General features: G+C 38.3%; 1 protein-coding gene and 1 non-coding gene across 11 annotated transcripts in view; both read right to left on the reverse strand.

Annotated features, from left to right (window-relative positions):
• PIGN (phosphatidylinositol glycan anchor biosynthesis class N) overlaps positions 1 to 21,501 on the reverse strand; it is a 143,264-nt gene that overhangs the window by 6,782 nt on the left and 114,981 nt on the right. The gene's annotated exons all lie outside the window — the stretch shown is intronic.
• Positions 13,293 to 13,399, reverse strand: LOC118146976 (U6 spliceosomal RNA). The gene has a single exon (XR_004733159.3). It is a non-coding gene; the product is annotated as a U6 spliceosomal RNA (small nuclear RNA).

Genomic DNA, 21,501 nt, shown 5'->3' on the forward strand with positions numbered 1-21,501 from the left:
CACTTGAACAGCTAAAATAAAAAGTAGTGACAGCACAAATGCTGGCAAGGATGTAGAGAAACTGGATTGATAGTCTCTGGTACAACCAGTCTGGCAGTTTCTTTTAAAATTCAGCATGCAACTACCATAAGACTCAGCAAATATGATTCTTAGCATCCATGCCAGAGGGGAAAAAATGTTCATAAGAATGTCTATAAGATCTTTATTCATAATAGCCAAAACCTTGAAATAACCTTGATGTCCTTCAACAGGTGAATGATTAAACACACTGTGGCACATCCATACCAAGGATTTACTCAACAATAAAAAGTAACGAACTACTGAAATAAACGCAACAAACTCAATGAATCACCAGAGAATTACTCTGAGAGTGAAAAAAATGCTAACTCCAAAACATTATATACTATATGATTTTTACTTTATGTCACATTTATGAAGTAACAACTATAGAAACTGAAAACATTAAATGTTTCCAGGGGGTAGGAAGGTGTCTGGGTGGGAGGGAAGTATCTGGGCTATGAAAGGGCAACATGAAGGATCCTTGTGCTGATAGAAATGTTCTGTCTTTTGATAGTTTCAATGTCAACATCCTGGTTATACTATGTTATTTTATAGTTTTACATAAAGTTACCTCTGGGCAGAAATGAGGGAGAGGGTATAGAAGATCTCTCTGTATTCTTTCTTACAACCTCATGTGAATCTATAATAATGTTAAAATAAATGTTTAATTAAAAAAGATTTTTTGTGGTTCATAGGCTGTACAAAAACAAGAAGTGGTCTGGATTTGCCTAAAAGGCATAGGTTGCTGACCTCTACCCTATTCTGAAAGCTCTGTGGAAGCAGGGCCTATAATGTTTATCTCTTTCCCCGTTGTATCTCTAAGGTCTCATGCAAGGCCTTATAGGCATTCAATCAATATTTGTTAAATGAATTATTAAAAATGATTTGTAATTAAAAGAAATAATAAAATCTTCTTTTGTTTTATGTTACCCTAGGCAAATTTAATCTGAACTTATTTAGGTTGGTGCAAAAGTAATTGTGGTTTTTGCCATTAAAAAAAGGGCAAAAACCACAATTACTTCCGTACCAACCTAATCTAATCAGACTCCTCCAAAACAGAATAAACATAATCAACACTGAAAGCTAAAATGCAAAACTAAATTGCCAAAAGAAATAAAAAGTTTCCACAAAAATAAAGTAAAACTAGTCCTACAAAATATTAAAATATAAAGCTAAATGTAGTACAGGCATTCGAATCAATAGGACAATGGAAGAGAACAGATCATCCTGTCACCCAAGATCAAGGAAACTCACAACTGCCCTGGCTGGACTCACTTTAAATGTATGAGCACACATGCGATTTGGTTCTCATCAGTGTCTCAATCTTGATTACATACTTGTGAATTATTTTTCTCTGAGTCAAACCAATTCATGTCCTTTCTTCTCAAAGTTCTGTCACCTTCCTCCCATCTCAGCAGATGACTCTGCTTTTTTTAATCAAGAAAATCCTGATAAAGTGATCATAAGTGCCTCTTCTCATCCCAAACTTTCTAACCCACTCATATATGTGCCCATATTGCCTCCTGCACCTTTCTTGTCTAAAACAAACCCCTCCACTTCTACTTTGGATCCCATCCCAACCCTCCCACTAAACCAGGGCTCCCCAACCCCCAGACCTTGGACTGGTACCAGTCCATGGCCTGTTAGGAACTGGGCTGCATAGCATGAAGTGAGTGGCGGGCAAGTGAGCAAAGCTTCATCTGTATTTACAGCTGCTCTGCATTGCTGGCATTACTGCCTGAGCTCCATCTCCTGTCAGATCAGTGGTGGCATCAGATTCTCATAGGAGCACAAACTCTATTATGAACTGTGCATGCAAGAGATCTAGGTAGTGTGTTCCTTATGAGAATATAATGAATGTTTGATGATCTGAGATAGAACAGTTTCATCCTGAAACCATTCCCTGCTGGCCCCTGCACCTCTCGCCCCATCCGTGGAAAAACTGTCTTCCACGAAACTGGTCTCTGGTGCCAAAATCACTGTACTAAAGGACTTTATTTTTCCAATTATCTCTTCCCCTCTTATATATCACCAATTTTTCCTTCTCTATGGTGAGCATGTCCTTCACCATACAAATGTGTAATTTCTTTCATTCTAACTCTCCCAAGATCCCATAGCCCCCTCCAGCACCATCCTAATTTAAATTTTAAATATCCAAAACCCAGATCTTAACCTCCTACACCTTCCTTCACCAAACCCACTCCTCCAGAGCTTTCTCCAGATCTCTGAAATGGCTTCCCAAGTCACTTAGTTACTCAAGGTTAAAAAACAAAACTAGGAGTCACCCTTGTTTCTTTTTCCCTCCCAGTATATGTAATCTACCAACAAATCCTATCGACCTCTCTCAAAATATTTTCTAAGTCCAGCCACTTGTTGCCATTTTGAATTGCTACCCTAGCCTGAACTGCCATCATCTCTAGCTTACGATACTGTAAAAGCCTTTTACTCAAGCTTCCTGCTCCCTCTCTTGCTCCACCTAATTGGTTCTTCACACTGTGGCCAGTGTTATTTCAAAAATGTGAAGCAAAGAAAATAAATTCCTGCTCAACAAACTAATGCTTCAACTTACACTTGGAATAAACTCCCAGTTTCTTACAATGACTTTCAAACGCCGTAAGTGATATCAAGTATCTACTCTCTGAATTCTCTCTCAACCAAGTTTTCCCTGATATCATTCTAGCTACACTAACCGTACAGAGGACTCTTGACACAAGTAACTCCATCTCAGAAAAAGACCCCATCTTACGTTTCATAGGACACTTTGCCAACAGGCACAAAGTATTTTGCTTAATAAATGAATAAAGCCTTCAACCAACCAGATACAGACATAAACAAGCACACTCTTCCATTATCAGTCCTCGCTGCAGCCATAAAAAGAGCAGGACTTCAGCAGCTCAAAATGGCTGTCTTAACTGACACTGTCTTGCTGTCACCTGATAAGCACCCAGCGTCTGCTTCTGAAGGCTGTGCACACATCAAAGACTCTTCCTTGTAAAACAGATGGCCCTGGCCCAGATTGGGAAATCCTTTTTGTCTTTCTCACTCTCCCTGGATTATTTCCTTAACCCCTTTTCCTAACTCTCTTCTCTTGATATTGAATGTTACTTTGTTTGTTGTGGAATGCTTAATCTGTAACATTTATATATTAATTAGGTATACCATTACATATGGTTTGCAATATTGACTGACTTGTGGAGTGGCTTGTGCCTGTGTAGATGTGACCACCAAGTGACCAGGAAGTACTAAGGAGCACCGCCTCTTAGAAAACTCCATGCAGTTCGTGGCCTTTGCTATTGAAATTGCATAAACAAAAGTCTGACACTGTGAAAAGATGCAAACGTGAATAAACCTTATCTCTGACCTTGCACTGTGCATGAAACTAACTTTCATATTTTCAAAATATGTTTATTTACTCGCATGGGGAAATGGTTATTATGGAAAAACATATTTTTTTAAAAAAAAACTGTGTATATGTTTGCACATAAATTAAAGCTAAAAGGACACACATGTTGAATAGGTTCTCCCTGAATACTGTAAACTGAGACACTGAATTATGTGACTTATTTTTTCTTAATGTTTTCAATATTCTCTTTTAATCTATTTGTGATATATTGCTATTTAAGTGCTGTTTACAAATTATGCTAGGTTTAGCCACAGAACTCTAACGCTGACTTCATAATGACCACAGAAATCTTCAACTCTATTTTCTGTTTCTGAGGGCTCAGAAGACACTCCAAAATTAGTTACAGTTCCTGAGATTAAAATCCTCAATCCAGGCCAGCTCTAGTGGCTCATGCTTGTAACCCCAGTACTTTGGGGTTACTTGGGAGTACTTGGGAGGCCAAGGCAGGAGGATCGCTTGAGCCTAAGAATTTGAGAGCAGCCTGGGCAACATAGTGAGGCCCTGTCTCTAAAAAATAAAAAAATTTAATAAATAGCTGGGTGCAGCAGCCTGAGTAGCCAGGATGCAACTGGCCGAGTTGGGAGGATCATTTCAGCCTGCAAGGTGGAAGCTGCAGTGGTGATCACCGTACTGTACTGTAGCCTGGATGAAAGAGCAAGACCCTGTCTCAAAAAAATAAAAAACAAACAACAACAACAACAAAACTGGATATAATCGTCTCAACTTCTTCAGTCCTTCTTCAGGGGCTAATGTTTGTAGTCAGAGATGAGATGAGTGGAGGAGTACAAACTATTCAGCATAGAGCCTGGAGGTCAAATCCAGAAAAGCCCAGTCTCACCTTGGTTCTATGGGGGAAACCAGGGAAGGAGGTGGGGAGCTAGGTAGATAAACAGCAACGAGGACCATAAAAGGTTAGTCTTTTATGAGCATTATAGAAAAAATAGACAGAATGTGGCATATCCAAACAATGGAACATTATTCAGCAATGAATAAAGTATTTTAACAGGCCACAATATAGATAAATGCCAAAAAAAAAGTTACACTAACTGGAGGAAGTTAGATGAAAAAAACTACATATTGTATTTTTCTGTTTCTATGAAATGTCCACAACAGGCACATCTGTAGAGACAGAAAACAGATTTGGAGTTGCCTGGGCTTGGGATGGTAATGGGAACAGATTGCGAACAGGTAGGGCGTATTTTCTGTGTGATGGAAATGTTCAAAAAATAGATTGTGATGATGACTGCACAACTCTATACCTTTTCTAAAAATAAAATGATTTAAAGCATTTATTAAATCATTTAAAAACTAAACATAAATTTTATGGTATTATTCTCAATAAAGTCTTTGTTAAGAATAAAAACAAAGAAAACATTACATGCTAGCAGGTTTCTGTTGTCGAATTTTGCCATCACTTTTAGGTTAAAATAGTCAACCTGACCTGATGTCTAAAGAAAAATGGTTTGCAAAACCAGTAGGTGACCCATCTTCAAATTTAATCTAAAATCTGTCTAGAAAAGGCATTCCACAGATCACTCATTACCTTACAGTGGCCTGAAATTACTGACTCTTGGCTCCTCTAAGCTAACATAATTGGCAGGAAACAGTTGTGAAGCTCATCATCTTCATGCAATTGAGCCATAAAGCATCCAGCTTATGATATTACGTATCAATCAAACCTTGGTGTCATCTCAGCATAGCAGAATTAAAGGAACCTCAAATTTCAACTTGTAATGAGTTCAGCTGTTCCCACTCCCCTCCCATGACTATTATGTCATCATTTAAATCAGCAGTTCTCAAGGTGGACATGTGTGATGGTCAAGAGGGGAGAGTGTATGTGTGTGGAGGCACACACGGAATTGTCAGGCAGGCCTTTTCAACCCGCACAATGGTGATAAAATGTTGATTGTGTTTCTCCTCTATCCGGATGATGGGCAATAGAAGCAGATCATATCTGTTAGATGTAGTGGGGCAGACAAAGTCTGAGAATCGCTGATTTTAATAAAGTTTGGTATTCACTGTAAGAGTTCAGATGTTTTATAACACTTAATAATTACATTTAGGATATACAAAAATTATTGAATAGAATCAGAAATTCTCATTCCATGGAAGGAGAAATGATAAACATGTTAGTTGTCATTTGTATTTCAATAAGGTATAACAATCGTGCATGTGGGAAACAAAGTCCAAAGGAACACTGCCATGAAATCAAACTGCAGCTCAGTCAAACTGATAATCCTGACTCTCTTTACTTCACTACAAATGCATTCACGACATAAATCTGAATATATGTTTTTATAGTTATGAAAATCACCTCAAAGGAATTTTTTTCTCTAGTTTTAAAAATGTACTTTCAGTATGCCATATAAAAGGCAATAATCTATAAAGTTTATGATCTGTTATAAATGAAGATAAAGTGTAAAGATCAAAAGAAGAAAATACTAAATTAGCTCTGTCAGCTGAGCAGTTTTATGGTCTGGGAAGGATCTTTTTCACATGGCTGTTAAAAAGCATACCTGATGCCACAGGTTCTCAAGAGAAACACTGAACTTACACCAGTAGACTCAGCTGAATACACTGCGGTGTATCCTTTCTGAGCCTCAATTTCAACTTGGTAAAATCTGCTCTGGAGTTGCATTTGAAACACACAGTACTATGCCTATAAACAGATATATTATCTAATGCCCTAATAATACAATCTTTATTGTTTAAGAAACTATATGTATTAACCTGAAGCTATTAATAATAGGTGACAGATCTCTCAAAATTGTTCTGAAATCCCACAGCAGTCACCACAACACTAAAAACATGACAGATACATGCCAGATTACATTCCCAGGGCAGTCAGCTCCCACTTCTCTCTCAAATTCTGGGATAGATTCTCACCATTTCAGGCTTCACAAAGCAATAAAATAGTGAGGACAAAAGGACAACATTCCATTCCCGTGAATAAAAAGCATGGAATGGTTGAAGTTGCTAATTATATTATTAACACAAAGGAGTTTAGGAATAAGATTAGTCATGAAGGGGAACCAGTGTAGGAACACAATTCCAATAACCCCGGCAGCCATTAAGGGAGCTCTGCCAGTCAGTTTATAGTATCAGCAACATGACAAGAAACACCACAGCTTTTCAAATGTTCCTTCATATAAGAATAATTAGAAACTCAAAACTTAAATGCAACATTCTCACAAACAGAATGCAGAAAAAAGTATAATAATGAAGTTTTGACTTGTGAACCCTATCATACGGTACTTTAGTTTTGAATCTTCAAGTACATTTCCCCCTACTTCCCCACCGTTATCCAAGCCTCACAATAAACTATTTGTTTATGAAGATGCATAAACCACTCTTGTCCACGAATCAGACCAGCACCACATGGCTCACTGAGGCACTATATACCATTACTGCTATACAGGATATAAAGGAAAGACGTTAGAATTCTAACTTAGCAACAACAAAAATATCACGTTGCAGCATCAATCAGGGGCAATTACATTTAGAAAGCCTAACTTCACCAATTCAGATTTCATTTTTGTCTCTCCATCCTGACCCTACTCCCACTACCCCACAATCAACTTCCTCTCTTAAAATGGGCATCTTTCAGATGATATAATAAGAGACAAAGAAGACAAAGCAAGGAGATATTTCATCAGGAATGACTAAGAGAATATGTGGGAAATTTATGTAGATTTGTTCAGTGCCATCAGTCTGATGAACAGAACTGAGATCTGATGCTTCTCATACCTGCCTTTGAGAAATTTCATAGAGCAAGGACCCCATTTAACCTACGGAAGTTAGATCCCCAATGACGAACCACTGAAAATAAGATAAACTACGGTTTAACATAGTAGTTAGTAACTGGATGTGCCTTTATTTTCTTCTTATCCACTTTGGATTTTTAATGTTATACAGACAGAGGTGTAATGATTACAGCAGGACAAAAGGCATAAATGAGGAATGTCCTAGATAAATCAGGGCATGGGATCACTATATGTTCAGGGCAGCTCCCATTATAAAAAATATTATCTAATGTAGAAGACATGCTAATGGGTACAGCAAACAACCATGGCAAGTGTATTCCTATGTAACGAACCTGCGTGTTCTGCACATGTACCCCAGAACTTAAAGTATAATAAAAATAATTCTTTTAAAGACCGTCAGGAAAAAATATTATCACAAAATATGTATATATCATATTTTTACCCAGAATAGCATTAATAATATGTTTTAATATATATACTTAAATCATTTAGAACACTGAAACATAAAGTTAATGCCCTTTTCTCATGGCTAGTACGGGGTGGTGGTGGCTTTAAATGCATTCTCCACCTATAAGTGTTGATTTGTCATTCTGTTTCCCTTGGTTTGAATGATGCTTACTATTTCATGCTTTTGTAGTCTGTCTTTTTGTTACTATTTGTGCTGTTTATTCCATGATGGCTGTGTAAAGAATGCAAGAATAAGGCTGGAGGTACCACCCAAATATCATGACAGACGTTAAGTGCAAGCTTGCACTAGCTCTTTTAAAATGTACTGAGCTTCAACACCCATGAGAAAGGGAAACAAACATAATAAAAATGTATCGTGCAAACACAGGTAATAAATGTACAAAATGAAATTAACTATATCAAAATGAAAAACTTAAGCCTCCCAAAGGCTAGTTTCTAAAAATTTCTTTCTCCAAAATCTATGGTTTCTGAAATCCAGATTATTTATCACGTAACATGCATATGTGCATTGGGCTTTTTACCTCTACGGCTTTGCTCATGTCCATCTGTCCGTCTAAAATATTCTTCCCAAACCTGTAAGTCCCCTACTTGAATTACACCTTTTGCTCAAGGTTGGCTCAAATGCCAGACTTGGCATAATGTTTTCTCTCACTGAAGGCTTAAGTGAAGCATCCTCCCTCCTGTATTCTTATAGCCCTTAACCACATGCTGCCTTACACTATAATCACCATTTTGTCTTTAAACCTACATCAGGCCATAACCTCCCTGAAAGCAGTGGCCATGTGTCAAGAGTCATGCATTCCCAGGACTGGAATATCCTATACCAGTTACACATCCTTATGCTAAGTTCCTGACGAAGTAGCTATCTATCTCCAGAGATGGAGAATCACCAAGTCTTAAAGCTGGCAGTCCCATTCATCTCTGAGTACTTGACAATGTCTGGGAATGCTTTATGCATGGTGAGTGTTCAATATGTATTTTTTTCTGAAAAATGGTTGATGTATCAAACATATACACAATGTAAAAAAAAAACCTAGCTATGCACATTATTGTGCAATCAGTCTTTCAGAGTCAGTTTCTACCCTGTGAAACAGAAATATTTAGTATTTTTTTCACATCATTTAGTGAGAATCAATGAGATAACATAAGTACAATTCCTAATACACTGCATACAATAAATGATATTTTACTAGTAATATCATTATCATTAATTTAATACCTTTCTCAACAATCCTTAACTTTTCCCAATTGCTGTTTAATTTATACTGGCTTTTCCCAGGTTTCGGTAGAAGTTTGTCTGGGGCAAAACAATCCAATTCCCCAATTAAGTTTCTGGTGATCCCAGAGGGAGCCTAGAGAATCACGGCTGTATTAAATTACTTAAAACAGCTGAGCTTGACATTTCTAAAAAAAAGAAAGAAAAACTTTCCAGAATTTTCAAGAGAAAAATGTCGAGTCTTTAAACAAGCAACATTAAAGACTGCAGAGGGGATAAAGTAAAGCCTCCTGGACAAAGACAAACACAGGACTTCCAGAATAGACCAGAGGCTGATGCCAATGCAGGAAGTTGTTGGGGGGCAGGCAATAAAAGGCTACAAGTCGTTTTCTTTCTCTTTTTTTTACTTTAGGTACATACTCTATCTGGCATTTCTCCCCATGTTATCCCTCTCCACCCTCCCCACCTCCTGCTGTCTCTCCCCTACACCCCTAACTGCCCCCAGTGTGTGATGCTCCTCTCCCTGAGTTCATGTGTTCTATTGTTCAACCACACCTATGAATGAGAACATGTGGAGTTTGGCTTTCTGTTCTTGTGTCTTTTGCCGAGCATGATGGTTTCCAGATTCATCCAAGTCCCTACAAAAGACATGAACTCATAGTTTTTTATGGCTGTATAGTATTCCATAGTGTATATGTACCACATTTTCTTTGTCCACTCTATCATTGATGGGCATTTGGGTGGGTTCCAGGTCTTTGCTATTGTGCACAGGGCTGCAATGAACATAGGTGTGCATGTGTCTTTACAGTAGAACAATTTATAGTTCTTTGGGTATATACCCAGTAATGGGATTGCTGAATCAAATGGAATTTCTATTTCTAGATCCTTGAGAAACCATTTCCACAATGGTTGAACTGATTTACACTCCCACCAACTGTGTAAGAGTGTTCCTAGTCCCCCACATCCTCTCCAGCATCTGTTGTCTCCAGATTTTTTAATGATCACCATTCTAACTGGCGTTAGATGGTATCTCAATGTGGATTTGATTTGCATTTCTCTAATGACCAGTGATGATGAGCATTTTTTCATGTTTGTTGCCCTCATATATGTCTTCTTTTGTAAAGTGTCTATACATATCCTTCACCCACTTTTAAATGGGGTTTTTTTTTTTCTTATATATCTGTTTTAGTACCTCGTAGATTCTGGGTATTAACTCTTTGTCAGATGGGCAGATTGCAAAAATTTTTTCCTATTCTGTTGGTTGCTGGTTCGCTCTAATGATGAATGATAAGCCACTAATGATGAAAGAGAAGCTCTGAATTTTAATTAGATCCCACTTGTCTATCTTGGCTTTTATTACCATTGCTTTTGGTGTTTTAGTCGTGAAGTCCTTGTCTATGCCTATGTCCTGAATGGTTTTGCCTGGGTTTTCTTCTAGGATTTTTATGGTGTTAGGTCTTATGTTTAAATGTTTAATCCATCTGGAGTTGATTTTAGTGTAAGGTGACAGGTAGGGGTCCAGTTTCTGCTTTCTGCACATTGATAGCCAGTTTTCCCAACACCATTTATTAAACATAAAGTCCTTTCCCCATCACTTGTTTTTGTCAGGTTTGTCAAAGATCAGATGGTTGTAGATGTGTGATGCTGCTTCTGGGGTCTCTGCTCTGTTCTATTGGTCTATGTATCTGTTTTAGCACCAGTACCATGCTGTTTTGATTACTGTAGCCTTGTAGTATAGTTTGAAGTCTGGCAGTGTGATGCCTCCAGCTTTGTTCTTTTTGCTTAGGATTGTCTTGGCTATGCAGACTCTCTTGTGATTCCACATTAAGTTTAAAGTGTTTTTTTCCAGTTTTAGGAAGAAGGTCATTGGTAGTTTGATGGGGATAGTGTTGAATCTATAGATTACTTCGGGCAGTGTGGCCATTGTCACAATATTAATTCTTCCTAACCATGAGCATGGAATGTTTTTCCATCTGTTTGTGTCCTCTCTTATTTCATTGAGCAGTGGTTTGTAGTTCTCCTTGAAGAGGTCCTTTACATCCTTTGTTAGTTGTATTCCAGGTATTTTATTCTTTGTAGCAATTCTGAATGGGAGTTCGCTCTTGATTTGGCTCTCTCTTTGTCTGTTATTGGTGTATAGGAATGCCTGTGATTTCTGCACATTGATTTTGTATCCTGAGACTTAACTGAAGTTGCTTATCAGTTTGAGAAGATTTTGGGCTGAGACAATAGGGTCTTCCAGATATACAATCATGTCATCTGCAAATAGAGACAGTTTGACTTCCTCTTTTTGTAACTGAATACCCTTTATTTCTTTTTCTTGCCTGATTACTCCGGCTAGAACTTCCAATACTATATTGAATAGTAGTGGTGAGAGAGGGCATCCTTGTCTAGTGCCGGATTTCAAAGGGAATTCTTCCAGCTTTTGCCCATTCAGTATGATATTGGCTATAGGTTTGTGATATATAGCTTTTATTATTTTATGATATGTTCCACTGATACCTATTTATTGAGTTTGTTGCATGAAGGGCTGTTGAATTTTGTCAAAGGCCTTCTCTGCATCTATTGAGATAATCATGTGGTTTTTCTCTTTGGTTCCGTTTATGTGATGGATTATGTTTATGGATTTGCATATGTTGAACCAGCCTTGCATCCCTGGGATGAAGCCTACTTGATCGTGATGGATAAGCTTCTTGATGTGCCGTTGCAATCAGTTTGCTAGTATCTTATTGAAGATTTTTGCGTCGATGTTCATCATGGATATTGGCCTGAAGTTTTCTTTTTTAGTTGAGTCTCTGCCTGGTTTTGGTATCAGGATGATGTTGGTCTCATAAAGTGAGTTAGGGAGGATTCCCTCCTTTTGTATTGTTTGATACAGTTTCAGAAGGAATGGAACCAGCTCTGCTTTGTATGTCTGGTAGAATTTGGCTGTAAACCAATCTGTACCTGGACTTTTTTTTGGTTGGTAGGCTATTGATTGCTGCCTTTTATTCAGTGTTTGTTAATGGTCTATAGAGGGTTTCAACTTCCACCTGGTTTAGTCTTGGTAGAGTACAAGTGTCTGGGAATTTATCCATTTCTTCCTGGTTTACTGGTTTATGTGCACGGAGATGTTTATAGTAATCTCTGATGGTAGTTTGCATTTTTGTGGGATCAGTGGTGATATCCACTTTATCATTTTTTATTGCAGCTATTTGATTCTTCTCCCTTTTCTTTTTTATTAATCTGGCTAGTGGTCTATCTTTTCAAAAAACCAGCTCCTGAATTTATCGATTTTTTTTGAAGGGTTTTTTGAGTCTCTATCTCCTTCTGTTCTGCTCTGATCTTAGTTATTTCTTGTCTTCTGCTAGCTTTTGAGTTGTTTTGATCTTCCTCCTCTAACTCTTTCAATTCTGATGATAGGGTATCAATTTTAGATCTTTCCTTGTTTCTCATGTGGGCATTTATTGCTATAAATTTCCCTGTCGACACTGCTTTAAAGGTGTCCCAGAGATTCTGGTAAGTTGTGTCTTCATTCTGATTGGTTTTGAAGAACATCTTTATTTCTGCCTTCATTTCATTGTTTATCCAGTCAACACTCAGAAGCAAGTTGTTCAGTTTCCAAGTGGTTGTGCAGGTTTGAGTGTGTTTCTTAATCCTCAGTTCTAGTCTGATTGTGCTGTGGTCTGATAGACTGTTATGATTTCTGTTCTTCTGCATTTGCTGAGGAGTGATTTGCTTCCAATGATGTGGTCAATTTTAGAGTAAGTGCAATGTGGTGCTAAGAAAAATGTACATTCTGTGGATTTGGGGTGGGTGTTCTGTATATGTCCATTAGGTCTGCTTGGTCTAGCTCTGCATTCAAGTCCTGGAAGTCCTTGTTAATTTTCTGTCTCGTTGATCTAATACTGACAGTGGAGTGTTGAAGTCTCCCACTATTATTGTGTGGGAGTCTAAATCTCATGTTAGGTCACTAAGAACTTGCTTTATGTATCTGGGTGCCCCTGTGTTGGGTGCATATATATTTAGGATTGTTAGCTCTTCGTGTTGGATTGATCCTTTTACCATTATGTAGTGTCCTTTGTCTCTTTTGATCTTTGTTGGTTTGAAGTCCATTTTATCAGAGATTAAGATTGCAACTCCTGCTTTTTTCGTTCTCCATTTGCTTGGTAAATCTTCTTCCACCCCTTTATATTGAGTTTATGTGTCTCTGTATGTGAATGGGTTTCCTGAAAACACTGATGGGTTTGGACTTTTTACCTAGTGTGCCAGTCTGTGTCTTCTGATTGGGGCGTTTAGGCCATTTACATTCAATGTTAATATTGTTATGTGTCAATTTGATCCTGCCATTTTGTTACTGGCTGGTTTTCTTTCCCATTAGTCGACTCATTTTCTTCATTGCAAAAATATGGAATGCTTCACGAATTTGTGTGTCATCCTTGCGTAGGGGCCATGCTAATCTTCTCTGTATCATTCCAATTTTAGTATATGTGCTGCTTAAGTGAGCACTTCTTATTCTTTCTCTCTTTCTCCCTCCCTTTGTCCTCCTTTTTTCCTTCTTTCCTTTGCATTCTTTCCTTCCTTTCCCTTTCTTTTTCCTTCCTCCCCTCCCTTCCCGTTTTTTTCTTTTTAAAATAAAACAGTATATTATTAGAGAGGTAGAGAAAGAAAAGAGAAGTTGTTCTGAGAATAATACCCTGCCAATCAAGTTTTAGATGAAAGACTAAAGGTGACAGAAATGAAATGGAAAACTGCTGAACAGAATGGAACCCATGACAAACTATCAAGAGAATGGATTACTCAGCTTAGAAAAACTGAATAAGGGGCAGAATTAATATAATTAGAAAGATAGTCTTATATTGTTACTCAGTAAGTAGTTGTTGAATGAAGCATTAAAGACTAAATAAGTTAGTAAGTGGGAAAAAGATAAATGCATTCAGGATTCCAAGGAATTCAGGTTTAAATTTTCTCTGCTTCAGTCCTAGGCATAATCAAGGTAAGCAAAGGGGAGGGTGCAGCCAAGAAAAATTTGTTTAAGGGCTTGCTTCTGGGTATCTCGTTTCAACACTACTTCCCTGATTTTGCCCTCCATTCTCTGCAGCCCCACAAAAGCCCTTTTGGGCCTTCCTCAAAGCTTTCATTTTGGCAGCATAATACTCCCACAGGCTTTCTTTAATCACAGCTTTTAACTTGCTAACAATAGTCTTCATGTCACAAGGTTTTCCTCTTAATCACCAATGTGACATTTACTACTTGTTTCCATCTTTTGACATAAATGATAAATCATTTTGCTAACTGTGCAGTGTGGAAGTATGCACAAAACAGGCAGTGACTGAGCAGCCTGCACACCCCATGGCAGCTTCCCCTATTGCAAGTGCTTCCTTTAAGATCAGTCAGCTTAACCATTTTTAGACTGTGTGACATGAGCAAGTCACAATCTCCTTAGGGCCAACATGTCCTCATCTGTAAAATGAAGACAATAAATGTATCTACTGTGAAAGGTAATATCTACTTCACAGTGTTGTGATGAAAATCACACAAAACAATGTAGAAGATAATGTAAATAGAGTAGCACAGTAGAAGTGTTGGGTATTTTTGGTAGATGTGTGAACGGGGGCAATCCTCTGACTGATATCCAGGGCCTCCTACTCAAGTTTGAGCTTCTATCTTACTTTGCCTTTTATCTAATAAAGAAGACTCTGTAGTCTCTAAACAGCCTTTATCATGTCTTTCAGGACTCCTATCTCAGATAAACAATTGTTGGGTATGTGAACTCTGTGTAGCAATACACAGCCTTGCTGTGACCTTGTGGGTGGCTCTCTGCCTCTACTCTGCTCTGGGAATGAGCTCACTCCATTTGGCCCCCACATAATGCCTTCAAAACCCTTCTTTGACAGAGAGTAATTAAACTGATATAACTAGGGACATTCACTCCTAATTATAATATTCCTTATGCTCATTAGTAAAATAAATGAAAATAAAATCTCTCTCAAAGGAAGGTGTGAGGGTATTCCCATGAAAATATTACTCTGTTTCTCCTCCCTTTTCTAATTAAACCTGAAATTCTACTTATGCATTTTCCTGACCTACAATTCTACTTATGCATTTTCTCTTTAATTTTTATCAGTCATACATGCAGTATTAAAAAGCAATATAACTTAAAGAAAGCCAAATCAAGAACGAACTGCCATTCACAATTGCTACAAAAAGAATAAAATACCTTGGAATACAACTCACAAGGAATGTAAGGGACCTCTTCAAGGAAAACTACAAACCACTGCTCAACGAAATCAGAGAGGACACAAACAGATGGAGAAACATTCCATGTTCATGGTTAGGAAGAATTATCGTAAAAATGGCTATACTGCCCAAAGTAATTTACAGAATCAATGCTATACCCATCAAGCTACCATTGACTTTCTTCACAGAACTGGAGAAAACCACCACGAACTTCATATGGAACCAAAAGAGAGCCCGCATAGCCAAGTCAATTCTAAGCAAAAAGAACACAGCGGGGGGCATCACACTACCGGATTTCAAACTATACTACAAGGCTACAGTAATCAAAACAGCATGGTACTGGTACCAAAACAGAGATATAGACCAATGGAACAGAACAGAGGCAACAGAGGCAACACAACATATCTACAACCATACAATCTTTGATAAACCTGTCAAAAACAAGCAATGAGGAAAGGATTCCCTGTTCAACAAATGGTGTTGGGAAAACTGGCTAGCCATGTGTAGAAAGCAGAAACTGGACCCCTTCCTGACACCTTACACTAAAATTAACTCCAGATGGATTAAAGACTCAAACATAAGACCTGGCACAATAAAAACCCTAGAAGGAAATCTAGGCAAAACTATCCAGGACATAGGAGTAGGCAAGGACTTCATGAACAAAACACCAAAAGCATTGGCAACAAAAGCCAAAATAGACAAATGGGACCTAATCAAACTCCACAGCTTCTGCACGGCAAAAGAAACAGTCACTAGAGTGGATCGGCAACCAACAGAATGGGAAAAAATTTTTGCAGTTTACCCATCTGACAAAGGGCTGATATCCAGAATTTACAAAGAACTCAAGCAGATTTACAGGAAAAAAACAAACAAGCCCATTCAAAAGTGGGCAAAGGATATGAACAGACACTTTACGAAAGAAGACATATATGAGGCCAACAATCATATGAAAAAATGTTCATCGTCACTGGTCATCAGAGAGATGCAAATCAAAACCACATTGAGATACCATCTCATGCCAGTTAGAATGGCGATCATTAAAAAATCTGGAGACAACAGATGCTGGAGAGGATGTGGAGAAAAAGGAACACTTTTACACTGTTGGTGGGAGTGTAAATTAGTTCAACCACTGTGGAAGACAGTGTGGCGATTCCTCAAGGCCTTAGAAATAGAAATTCCATTTGACCCAGCAATCCCATTACTGGGTATATATCCAAAAGACTATAAGTCGTTCTACTAGAAGGACACATGTACACGAGTGTTCATTGCAGCACTGTTTACAATAGCAAAGACCTGGAATCAACCCAAATGCCCATTGATGATAGACTGGATTGGAAAAATGTGGCACATATACACCATGGAATATTATGCAGCAATCAGAAATGATGAGTTTGTGTCGTTTGTAGGGACATGGATGAATCTGGAGAACATCATCCTCAGCAAACTGACACAAGAACAGAAAACGAAACACCGCATATTCTCACTCATAGGTGGGTGATAAAAAATGAGAACACATGGACACAGAGAGAAGAGTACTAAACACTGGGGTCTATTGGGGGGAAATGGGGAGGGCCAGTGGGAGGGGGCGGTGGGGAGGGATAGCCCGGGGAGAAATGCCAAATGTGGGTGAAGGGGAGAAAGGAAGCAAAACACACTGCCATGTGTGTAGCTATGCAACTGTCTTGCATGTTCTGCACATGTACCCCCAAACCTAAAATGCAATAAAAAATTTTTTAAAAAAAGCAATATAATAGAGAAAGATTTATAATGAAAAGCAACAATCTCTCATTCCTTTGTATTCACTTTTTAGAGCAACCACACTAAGTACTTTTATTTTTAGATCTTCTGGTGGTTACCCCCTGACATGACTTATCTTTATGTTGCTGTTTATGGATGCATCTTTTTAAAACAAAGTCCTGGCTACTAACCAGAATTTCACCTACGTATACTATGCTCCACTCATTTCAACTTTTAGTTTTTCTATTTTTCCTTATGAATCAACTTTGAGGCATAATTTACATGTGAGAAAATGGAACCATTTTAAACGTCCAGCTAGCTGAGTATTGACAAATGGTACACCCATGTAACTAACAACACCATCAAAATATAGAACATATCTATTACCCCATAAGTTCCCATGTCCCCTTTTGTGGTCAGTCATTCCCTAACCACCAGCCCCAGACAACCGGTGATCAACTTTCTGTGACTATAGTTTTGCCTGCTCTAGAATTTTATATAAATGGAGTACACTATATACTCATACATATCTGGTTTCTTTAAATCTATAAAGTTTCTGACAGTCATCCATGTAGTTGAGTCCGTCACTTACTCATTTGTTTTTATAGGTAAGTAATATGCCATTATATGGATATAGTACAATTTGTTTATCCATTCATGTGCTGATGAACATTTGGGTCAAGATTCTGGTTATTGCGAATATAGCTACCATGAAAATTCCTGTACGAGTCTTTCAACATACATGTTTTGCCTTTTCTTGGGTACCTAGGCATGGAATTGCTAGGTCATAGGGTAGTATGTATTTCACTTTTTAAGAAAGTCTCTTTTCTCTCTAGGTCTCACTCACCAATAGGATGGCCACCAGTTAATTCTCTGCATGTGATAGGAATTGCCGTGTCATGTTTTAGGATGAGCAAGAGGGGTGACTCTCCTGCCCTTTGTTAGCATGAGTCTACACATGCTAGAATGGGGAACGGCCTTACTAAAGTCGAGGCACATATATCACAGCAGTGAAATTCCTCCCAGTTCTTTTTTTTTTAATCTCTTCAAGAGGTGTCTTCTGGTTTTCTACTAGGAGTAAAATGCCTGTAGCACTTTTCTCCATGGGGATAAAGGAAGCAGGAGACAGGCTATGGAGAGCCTGTTGATACCATCATTTGGTAGACAGATATCCAATTAATCTGCTTCCCGTCCTCATTCCTCCTTCCACATTACTGTCTGACTGAGTCGGAAGACCCTGAAACTCCTTTTCCTTTGGCCATAGCTGCCTGTAGCTTCTGAGCTGCTGCTTCCTCCCTCTGGTTACCTATCTTCTAGAAATTTGTTGAACTCAAATCTGCTGATAGTCCTTCTCCCATTTTTTTCATTTTGCTAGGTTTATTTTATTGGGGTCTTGGTAGAAAAAAGAAAAATGTTTATCTTTGGTCTGCAGTCCTCACCTGGAAATTAGTGGGATCTGATACAGTGCAGCAATCTAGCACCAGATCCTACCACTGAAACTTCTACAGCCAAGCTCATCAATGCCCACTGCTGCTTCAACCAAGGCACACCTTTCCGTTTTCACTTACACTCTGTCATATCTGAAACTGCATGACCTCCCTCCTTCCTGAAATGCTTGCTTGATTTTCACAATATGGCTCTCTCTAGGTTTTCTGCCTTCTGGCCACTTCTTTCAGCCTCGTTTCCACACTTCTTGTTCTCTGCTCTTCACCTTCTCTCACTCTACACATTCTCCCTAGTTCTTGTGACCCAACGTACTCTTCTAAGCCCCGCACTTGCAGTGTTTAGACAGCTCCTGTCCTGAAAAGCCTTCCTTATGCTATGAGACTCAGACAGACACCCTAAGTGTCCTCACAGTACATGAGAGACTACTCTGGAATTTCTCACACTGCACCATATGGCCTGCTCACGGATCTGCTTCCTTCTCCAGCATTATGCTTTCTGAGAGCTCAGAACTGTGAGTTTCTCTTCCCCAGGAACTCTCCTAGCATACAGCTGGTGCTCGATTAAGTATTTGCTGGATTGGATTGAGATCATGGATATGAAAAGGTGCTTTGTGTTTTATAAGTTATTAATGGTAATAAGAGTAAAAAATTTTCACTTTAAAGAAAAAATATGCCAGGTAAAGATAAACCTCAAGCTAATTAAAGAAAATCTAAAACTCTTAGTGCAATACAAATGAATGTCTGTTCAGAAACTAATGATACACTTCTTCCTATGAAAATGGCATGTTCTTCATTCCTTGGCACCTTTTTAGGGTGAAACCAATTTAGATTTCTCTCATCCAAAAAGTCTCACACTCAAGCTCACAGCAGCATTATACACAATAACCGAAGGTGAAAACAACTCTAGTATCCATTGACAGATGAATAGGTAAACAATATGGTATATGCATATATACATACAACAAAGTATCATCCAGCCTTTAAAAGGAAAGAAATTCTGACACACGCTACAACATGAATAAACCTTGATGATATTATACCAAGTGAAATGAGTCAGTTGCAAAATGATATTACACAAAGTGAAATAATTCAGTTGCAAGAAAGACAAACACCGTATTATTTCATTTATATGAGGTATCCAGAGTCATCAAATTCATAGAAACAAAAAGGAGAATGGCGATTGCCAGGGGCTGATGAGAGGGAGAACAGGGTGTTGCTGATGAACACACTGAGAGCTTGTTTTCCAAGACGGAAAGAGTTCTGGAGCCAGATGGTAGTGTGGTAATAGTTGCACAGCCATGTGAACGTACACTTAACACCACTGAACCAAACACTTAAAACCTGTTATGATGATACATTTTGTTATGTGTAGTTTACCACAATTAAAAATAAAAGGTCTCACACAAAATGCTGTATTTTACCAGAATGTTTTTGAAACAAAATTCTGACCTATGTCTAAAATAAAAATAATCAAATGATAGAGAGAGTAAAGAGAGGTATGCCAAATACAGGAAGTACTATAAAGGAGAAAAAACAGAATTACAGAACGACAGCAATGACAATAGCTGACATTCACTGAAGCTTATTAGATGCCAGGTACTATGCTAAATACTTAAATGCTTTATTCAAAATGACTACAAGAGAAATGGGGGACTTAGAGAGATAAAGTCACTTAGCAAGGTCTCACAGCTCTAAAGCGGCAGAAATGAGATTCAAACCTAGGCGCTCTGTCTAAAGCCCACGCTCTGGCCACTATCTGCCTAGAGATTCTGGAATGAGAGGGCTGGGGAGAAGAAAGGAATATCTAAACTTTTCCTAAACATTCAAGTTTAACAGACAAATGAAAAATCAGTTATCTATGGAGTACCTTTTACATGCCAAGCACATATGGTATGTAAGAGGTTCAAATCCAATCCTGGATCTGAGGGAATCCACAGTCTATTGGGAGAGGCAGATGTGCATATAAATAACCGGGCAGTACATGCCAGGAGCTGCCTAAGAGATACCAACAGAGGGAAGAGGATGTTTAACACACAATGTCTCCTGCAAACTCTTATCATTCCTGGCAACACAAAGTGCTGAATAAATATTGACTACATGAAATAAAATCAGTCTACAAAAATATATTCTGTCTCAGAATGCATTTGGGGAAAAAAGGCAAAAGGTTCAACTTCACTTTCTTCTCAGAGAAAAGAAATTTAACAGGTTATGGCAATTATTGACATTTGAATCACAATAAAAAGGAAACTGACTTTTTGTTCAAATTACACTTTATTTTTAATTAACTAATTAATTAATTTTTTGAGACAGGGTCTCACTCTGTTGCCCAGGCTGGGGTGCAGTGGCCCAATCATGGCTCACTGTAGCCCTGACCTCCCAGGCTCAAGCACTTCTGCCTTAGCCTCCTCAGTAGCTGAGACTGCAGGCATGGGTCACCACACCTAGGTAATTTTTTTGTTGTTGTTTTTTTGCTTTTTGTAGAAATAGAGTCTCACTATGTTGCCCAGACTGATATCAAACTCCTGGGCTCAAGCAATCCTTCCACCTCAGCCTCCCAAAGTCCTGGGATTACAGGCATGGACCACTGTCCCTGGCCTCAAATTACACTTTAAATAGTTATCATATGTTAAACTGTTACCATATTAAAGATTGTAAGAGGTGGATAATGATCATATGAAATTTAAACCACCATATAAAATTCATATTGCAACTGGAAGAGCTTCATTTTTCTAAACAGAGACTGAGAGATTAAGAAAACACACAGGACACTGGAAGGATCAACTTTGAAACCGCAGATTCAAGCAGTTTCTTTTGCATCTTCTGCTGCCTTTAGTTCTCTCTGCACTTAACATCTATCATCCTTCCCAGAGCATACCATAGAAATATTTGCCAATGTGCTAATGCCAAGAATTGGAGAGATGTCTCATTTCCAGGGGCTTAAAATAATAGCTACTTGCTGTGCTTACCTCAAAATCATATTGGCACCTTCTATAATAAGACACTAAGTTTTAATTTTTTTTATTCCACTATTAAAAACTTCTACGTGATTGCAGTCATATGCCACATAATGATGTTCTAGTCAACAATGGACTGCATATACATTGTGGTCCCATAAGAGTTTAAGAGACCTAGTGACAGCACAGTGTCTTCACAGCACAAAGCATTACTCTCACCTGTTTGTGGTGATGC

This window comes from Callithrix jacchus, chromosome 13, assembly GCF_049354715.1.
Source record: "Callithrix jacchus isolate 240 chromosome 13, calJac240_pri, whole genome shotgun sequence".
Taxonomy (NCBI): domain Eukaryota; kingdom Metazoa; phylum Chordata; class Mammalia; order Primates; family Cebidae; genus Callithrix; species Callithrix jacchus.